This window comes from Lupinus angustifolius, chromosome LG09 (assembly GCF_001865875.1).
Source record: "Lupinus angustifolius cultivar Tanjil chromosome LG09, LupAngTanjil_v1.0, whole genome shotgun sequence".
NCBI lineage: Eukaryota > Viridiplantae > Streptophyta > Magnoliopsida > Fabales > Fabaceae > Lupinus > Lupinus angustifolius.
The window spans coordinates 4,885,073-4,893,150 of record NC_032017.1 but is presented as its reverse complement, the minus strand read 5'-3'; positions in this window follow the sequence as shown (position 1 = coordinate 4,893,150).

The window sequence follows — 8,078 nt, the reverse complement described above, 5'->3', positions numbered from 1 at the left end:
TTTTTCTTATCTCTCATTTCTATCTTATTCGGAAACACTTAGGAAAATCTATCTTCTGATAATATGGTGTAAAAATAATCTGAAAATTGTGATATGAGATATGACATGCAAATGGTAAAAGTTGGTTTAAAATATAGTTACATTATCTAGTTGATAGAGGATCCTTCACCATCGAAAGGATTTGTAGAGCCCATCGTGCTTATCCATTGGATCACACCAATTACCGATTAGGCTAGTATGTTCGAACAAGCTCTGATGCCACTAGTTGGTACACAAGGGCTCTAAACGTTACCTAGAGGGGTGAATAGGTGGTTCTCTACACGACTATTGTTATTTGACTAATAAAGATAATCTACAAAATTCTTCAATGTTTAATCGATTACCTTATGCTTTAATCAATTAACTAAATTTGCATATAATCGATTAACCCGTTCTTGTTTCTCAAAAACTTGTTTTCATTAATCACCAAGATACCAATATTTGACTAAACTTGTATGCACTCTTACAGATGATAAGATGCAGTTAATGACACAGAACATAATAACCTATTAATATAGAATGATATGAATCACAAGTTAAGTAAATCAAACAATACAAAAATATAAAGAGTTAAGGGATAAGGGAATGAGATGATGTCTTTAATCTTGGTACCTTTTCTTGTCCACGTGCAAACTACATCAAGGCATCCCCTTCGCATCTTGGGAGATTTTATTCACTATGGAAATCAATGTTTTACAAACACACTTCCAAAAAAACAATCTTGGACTTAAAGCTTCTAATGGCTTGTCTTCACCCACATCTAATGGCTCCACACCACTTCTAATGGATCGCCCAACCACTTCGAAGTTCTCCTACCAAGACTCTTGTTTAGTGAACCTAGATTCTAATGGAACCTAGCCACTTCTAACCAGGGTTTCCCAAACCTTTTCTCCTCTACTTGATGATATGTCGCACCAAAGAGAAATGTTGATACCAAAGTCTAAAATGTATACAAAATGATATATCACACCTAAGATGTGTTGATTATACACCCTTCTGAAATCTAAGAACCGCTCTACAAGTCTCACATACTCAGAGTATAAAATGTGAGATGTAAGTTTTCTTTGAAAAATATTTGACAATGCAATTCTTAAAAAAAAGTTGCTAAAGATTTATGAAGTTTTTTCTTATCTCTCCTTTCTCTCTTATTCGGAAACACTTAGGACAATCTATCTTCTGATAATAAGGTGTAAAAATAATCTGAAAATTGTGTTATGATATATGAGATGCAAATGGTAAAAGTTGGTTTAAAATACAGTTACATTTTCTTGTATAGTTAATCGATTAACACTGTATGAACGATTCTTTAAAATCAAGATTTCAGAAAGAGTAACTGTCATTAATCAATTAACCCTTAACATAATCGACTAACAGGTTCCCGTTTTTGCATACCTTAATTGATGAACTAAACCTTAATTGATTAAGGGATTTTTGAAAAAACTTCTTTAATGTGACATTAACCTCCTACATGATTGTTAAATGTATGATGCATGATTTTGAATGATGTATGATTGAAAACTTTGTTTGATGCATCAATATCATGTGATCATATACTTGTGCATGTGCATGTATGTATCCATGTAAGTCTCATTTTAGTTATGATCAATTTTAGTTTGTGAGACTTCCATTAATATTCACCTAACCGAGACTCTACCCAACCAAACATCTTAAGACCTAAGAAAATAGGAAAAGACTTAGCCTTCTAGATCTTCTTGAATGCTTGAGCTTGAGTGAACTTGAGCCTTGACTTTGACTGTTGTTTGTTGATTTCTCAATGTTTCAAGCTTGTCTTTGAACTTGTCTTCGACCTTTTTCTTCAACAATTATCTTTATGAAAATCCATGTGATGCATGCTCGCATTCAATCTGCTCATGTGATGCATGCTTGCGTTTACATTGAGACTAATCCATTTTGTTCTAAAATATATGATAGTGACTTATCTAATTAGTTGTTATGTGTTTTAATCAATCACCTAGGCTTATTTTTTGAAATAGTTAATTGATTAAACAAGGACATAATCGACTATATGCGTTAATGTTGCAAACTAGTTAATTGATTAACACAATACTTAATCAATTAAATCGAGTTATAGAACAGATTCAAGTACATTCTCAGGTCAATTCTAATCTACCCTTACCTCATGTGTTCTATCTTCATCATCAAAATTCGTCCTATCTTTCATCCTCAAACTCAAATTCGAGCTACCCCAATTGTTCTCATTTCTTCCTCTTATCTTTTAACCCATCAATTCCTTCTCAAATCAATTACCCTAAATTTACCCATTTTTGAAACCATAATTTTGTTTCTATTTTAATCGATTATCCATCATGTATTTCTTCCAAAATATGTCAAGATAGACCAAAGAGAGTGTAACACACTTTTGGAATCAAAGGTTATCCTTGCTATCCTAGGCGTGAGATAAATTTAGATGGTGTCGGTTCATCTTGGGGTCTTCGGCAGAATCACACCTTTGGCTTGGATCCTTTCTGTGCTCCTACTCTTCAAGCAGAAAAGTTGACTACATTTGTTAGCAGAAAACCTACCTATATCTATTATGCCAATATAGCATCGATGGTGGAGCAAAGGTTCCAATTCCAGCATGAATTGGAGGTACAAGGGGTTGTGAGATTTCTAGAGCTTAATGGCAGTATTTACCCCTCTTTGGTTCGGGAGCTTTACACCAACTTTAAGTATAAGGATGGTGATTATCACAGTTAAATGAAAGAGAGGTCGATTATATTGGATGATGAGTTATTTATAGTTGTTGGAGGCTTGGGAAGTGATTGTGCCTCTCTTGGCGAGTGTAACGACGAAAAATGGAGTGCTTATGACTCCATGGAAATGTATAAGTCGTGCCTAAGAGAACCAATTACTTCTTCCAAAGCGAGATTACTAAGGTTAGATCTTTGTTAGTAGAGAATAGGCTTCTACATTAGTTGATTACACACGTTTTGGTTCAACACAATACTAATCATGTCCAACCAACGATAAATGATCTGAAACTCATGTTTGCTATCAGGGAAGGTATTTTGATTAGCTGGCCTGCTGAGATTTTGAAGGTTATGCCGAGAACTTCCTCTTATTCCTCGAGATTATTAGCTTATAGGATATTTATCTCTCATGTCATTATTCATGTTGGGATCGACACATCTGGTGACGAGATTATTGTTGTTAATCCCATGGAGCATACGGTCAATGAGAGTCTCATTCACAAGATGACTATCTACAAATATGTTGGTGAGTAGATATATCAAGAGGACCATAAGACTATTATGGATCTGGACCTATCATTTGAGAAAGATAATGGTAATAAAGGCAAGCAAAATGAAGAGCAACATCATGATGACGCTTCTCATATGCCTCAAGCACCTTTATTTGGTTTAGCTCACCTTGATGCCATGGAACAACATCAGAATGAGAGGATTGATTCGAGAATGCAATCCATGGAGGATAGAGTCATGATGGAGTTTCATCAATAATAAGTGGAAAACCAAAATTGATTCGACCAGCTTAGCTTTTTATGTTCTACCTTTGGTGGCTTTTAGCAGCCACCTCCTAGTCAGTCTAGCTTAGGGTGTCTTGTGTTAGCTTAGTTAGGTTCTATTTTTAAGAGTTTAAGGTTTATGTGTTATGGTCAATGCATTGTAATTTCATAACTTGTTGTATTGTACTTCAAATTGTAATCGCATGACATGTTTAATTGTACTTTTGTATTTCTTTCACATTATGTACTTGTTATCGTTGCTTTGTAATTGTTTGATCAATGAATAAATATTGTTTTTGAATCTATTGCATTGATCACACTACTCTAAATCTGTATATCATGACTTGCATAATATTGTACAATGCATTCTGCAATTAGCATGTAATTTCAAATGAATTCTAGAATACTAGTTCACTTTATCGATTAAGACCAGTCCAAAAATGCATTTCTGTAAATTTCAAACTTACTTAATCGATGAAGTTGTTATATAAGTGATTAATATGAGCATAAAATACATTTTATCCTTACTTTTGGCTATAAAATATTCATATATATCATTGCTTTTAGATCATGCCAAAAGGAGAGAAAGTTGTTGTTTATTTTTTGTAGGTTTATTGATTTATCAAAGCTTCACAAATTACAAAATTACCATATGCTTAATGTGAGGGGTAGCAACGTGCATCACTTACAACAAGGCAAATTGCAATACAAAGTTGATTGTCATCAAGCAGATCCAACAATGATTTTTCATCATAAAAAAATGGGATATTGTAAATGCAACAATGCATCAATGAGTAGATTATATATGCAAGCATGCATCACAAGGATTTTGATGAAGACAAAGGTTGAAGACAAATGTTGAAGACAAAGTTTAAAGACAAGCTTGAAGACATGGACAAATCAACAAAAAACAAAGTGAAGGCTCAAGCTCAAGCATTCAAGAAGATCTATAGGCTAAGTGTGTTAATATTATCTTATGTCTTAAGATGTTTGATTGGGTAGTGTCTAGGGTAGCGAACCTTAATGAAAGTCTCACAACACCTAAAATTGATCATAACTAAAATGACACTTACATGCATGCATACATGATTTACATACACATGCATAAATACGGTCTCCTTAATCGATTATATGCAGACTTAATCGATTAATTGGAAAGTTTTTTGCAAAAATCTTGTGTTTCTTGATTCTTTCGATTCATCAAGAAAACAAATATTAAGACAAATTTATTATGCTCTGAAATGTGACATCATAGTGCAATCAATAGAGCAAATTACTTAAGCAATGATCACTTAAAGAAAGATATAAAACGATGATAGAAATCCAGAATTGCGAGAAATTAAATAGTAGGGTAAAGAAAAGAAAACACATCCGAATCTTATCATGGTTCATTTGCTTGTCTACGAGCAAGCTATATTCAGGCCTCCCCTTCTGATCTCTGGAGATTTGCTTCACTAGAAGAACTCGATTATTTAATACAAGCACTTCTTCACTAGGATCTCTCTTAGGCCTAGATTCTAATGACGCTTCGTCGTTTCTATCTAAGCGCTCCAACGAGACTCTTCTTGGCCCTAGACCGCAGCCAAGGATTTCTCCTGATTTCTCTCATTTCTCCAAGGTGATACCTCACACCCACAAAAGAGATAAATCTGAAAATAATAGATCATAAAGTAATTTGTATTCAAATCTTCAATACACCTTGATTGTGAAAATAAAATATACTAAAAAATCAGCACACACACCTTTTGATGATTCTCACATACATATATGAAAATGAATGTATGAGACTCACTAAGGGAAATATTTGAAAATCCTCTCAAGATATGATAATCCTCTCTTTTTCAAAGATTTTAAAACTCTTCTCTTTATCTCAATTAATAACTCGTTAAAATATTGCTTTTTGAGTTCAAAAACATGAATGTATTTCAAAAACATGAAATTATGTTACTTTTTTATATGGGAAAGATATAAAACACAATTATATTTTGAAACTATTCTATTGGGGATAATCGATTAAATCAGGTACTTAACCTATTAACATTTCTTTAAATGCGTCCAAGATTCCAAAATAGAAACTAACTTAGTGGATTAATGTGTTTCCCATTACAAAGACTTAATCGATTAGAAAAAGTCTTAATCGATTAAAGGTTTTTCAAAAAGACTTGGATTATAATGCATGAACCTCTAACATGAATGATGTATGCATGATGCATGACTTTAAAAAGGATGTGATTATAAGTGTCCAAAATCATGTATGCATGCGAAGAAAAGTTTTAATCATGTTATTTATGAAAAATCTATTTTATGCAATATGCTCATGATATGTGAGATTTATCAAGGGTTCACTCAACCTAGACTCTATCCATTCAGAGCATCTAAAGGGACCTTAAAAAAATAATTACTCTTAAAGTTCATGATCCATGCTTGAATGTGAGTCTTGGAATGTTGTTGTTGGAATGTCCATTGTCTTCAAACTTTAGTCTTTTATCTTCATCAAAATCATGATCTTGCATCTCTTCATTCACAATATGTTCAAAGCAGATTTCCACAACATGAATTCCCCCATCAACAACAAATGTGTCACTTTGGTGAAAGATAATTTGAGTTTCCTTGCAAGTTTATTTTATTTATTTAAGAGTGACGAGTGATGAACAACTTATTTAATTAGTAACTTAATTTACTTACTCCCTTTTCAGGTTCCTTTTAACCTACCATAAAGGTCGGTCTCATTTTATTAAGTTAATCGTACCATTTCTTATGAAAAGTTGGTATCAAAGAATAAAATGAACAAAATAATAAAGTTAGCAGTTAACCGTACCACTTATTTCGAAGGGTTGGTATAAAGAATACAAGAATAAAGCAATAAATAAATGTTAGTTGGGAAAAGTAAATGACGGAAAGTAAATGTTAGTTGTGGAAAGCAATAAGCGTTTTTGATGATTTTGTGTTATGTTGCATAAAAATTAACTAAGAAACATAAACTAATATTCACAAATGCTTAAGGGTAAAATTGGTTTGAATTGTGGAATTATTTCTAGACTCAAATGATTTTGAATACATTAGACAAGAAATGTTTTTTAATTCCAAACACCAAGCCTAAATCAACCATCTAGTGTCCTAGTATGATAAGATGATTTTCAAACCTTGTGTCATACTTTCATCTTTGAAGTATGAAACTTTTGAAGAAAAGAGAGAGCTTTGAAGAGAGTTGTTGGAGATGATTATTTTGGTCTTTCAAAATGAGGATGAGAGGAAATTTTCGGTCAAGGGGGTTTTTAATGGGATATGATTTCAAAAGGATAAGGGGATAAGAGAAATCTTCTTTTGAAGATTCTCTTCCATGTGACTACCCAAAGGGGCGCCAGGCACCATGTCAGTCCTACAAGGTGCCTAGTTAGCAATGCTGACCAGATTTGGCGTGGCCCATGTTGGGCCATTTTGGCTCATGGTTAGGCCCATTTTGACCCCAAAAATGCTTCTACTCATTTTTCCTCTTTTAGTTGATTTTCAAAAATTGTTTTTATGGACCAAAATATTTTTTCTCAATTTTCTCTTTCAAAAATGACTCTAAAGATAAAGAAAAAAGAATTTCAATGAAGAAAAAAAAACATATTTATATATATATATTCAAAATGTATTGGGTTGCCTTCCACCAAGCGCTTATTTACCGTCACTAGCTTGACGCATGTTACCTACAAAAATCCAGCTTTTTCCACCAACCCATCCTACAGCTCATATGAGCTAGATTCACCCCTCAAAATAGCATTGCAATGCTCCCTTGGATTGACTTCCGTATTGGCAGAAAATTATATTTTCTGATTTTCTGCCAATTACTTGGTTAGTTGCCCAATTTTAATTCCCATGTTCCTAAGGGAAGCATTAGTGTTTTTCTAGTTGGACATTGTCATTTGCAGGAATTGGTTCAGAGTGTCCTCCAATTTAACATTTTTATCTTGGGTAGGGTGTTGGTATTGATTGGGTCTGGGATAGAATGGTGGTTTCTAAGGATTATCCTTCCTCCATGGTTGGTTTCCTTGAAATTGATTTCCTCCCCTTGGGTAATTATTCTGGAAATTTTGCCTTGGAGGATTGTAGACAAATTGGACCTCCTCATTATGAGTTTATAATTGACCCATGTCATGATCATCAGTGCATTGGTCACATCTAAAAACCTGCTTCTTTGAAGACTCTCTAATCTATCTAGGAAGATCATTTAGCTTCTGAGATACTCCATCTAACTGTTGCAGAAGTAGTTTGTGTTGCGCCAACACAACATCTGTTGGGCTCAGTTCAAGGATTCCACCTCTCCTTGGTGGGGTCATCTATGATGTTGACTCCTTTTATCATTCAGGGCCATGGACTCAAAAATGTCAATGGCCTCTTGCGGGGGCTTTGTCAACAGCTGTCCACCCGCAGTTGTATTTAGAATCCATTTATGTTGTTGTTGTAACCCGTTGATGAAAATATGAATTTGGGTTTGCATATCAAACTCGTGGTTGGGGCATTTCCTCAACATGGACCTGAGAAACACATCAAACCCCATACGGGAAGTGTT